The 569-nt window shown below is 35.0% G+C and overlaps 1 long non-coding RNA gene across 1 annotated transcript in view; it reads right to left on the reverse strand.

Moving 5' to 3' along the window:
• Window positions 1–569, reverse strand: part of LOC119586101 — a 1,178-nt gene continuing 609 nt past the window's right edge. The window contains exon 2 of the long non-coding RNA XR_005229930.1: window positions 1–258. This is a non-coding gene — a long non-coding RNA (uncharacterized LOC119586101). The remainder of the gene's footprint in view (window positions 259–569) is intronic.

Genomic DNA, 569 nt, shown 5'->3' on the forward strand with positions numbered 1-569 from the left:
AGAAAGGGGTGGGTAAGGGGGGAGTGGTATGGTTGGTCTTTGGAAAATTTTTAATGGGGGGATGGGGAGGTATTGATATATATTTTTTTTGATTCTCGATTCACTGGGGTTTTTCAAAAAAATATTCTATGAAATATTTATAGGAACGGGGTTTTAACTTTTTTTTCTTATTATTCCCGTTTTCTTTATGCCTCACTCAAACAACTTTTTGATTGTTGCATCAAGAGCGTAATACATTAAAACATCTAATAATATCCTCTATAGGAATAAGAAAAAGGAGAAAAAATATATATATAAATTTATGAATAACCTTTTTAAAAAATCTATATATATCCTGGCAGAGTGTATTGAGAACTGTGCAACTTCTCACGTGAGGTTTTTGCAACGAAAGCAATTGATCACCTGCTCGACCGCGCCGACAGGTCACCACACGTACGTCACCCAGGTCACAGGTCAGGTCAAAGTTCACTTCTAGAGTTGTTTTACGTAATCCTTTTTGATTGATTTAAGAGACTGTCCTTCACTGAGATAACACTAAGCCACAATAATTATTAAAGACACTTTTTAGA

The sequence above is a fragment of the Penaeus monodon genome, chromosome 21 (assembly GCF_015228065.2).
Source record: "Penaeus monodon isolate SGIC_2016 chromosome 21, NSTDA_Pmon_1, whole genome shotgun sequence".
Taxonomy (NCBI): domain Eukaryota; kingdom Metazoa; phylum Arthropoda; class Malacostraca; order Decapoda; family Penaeidae; genus Penaeus; species Penaeus monodon.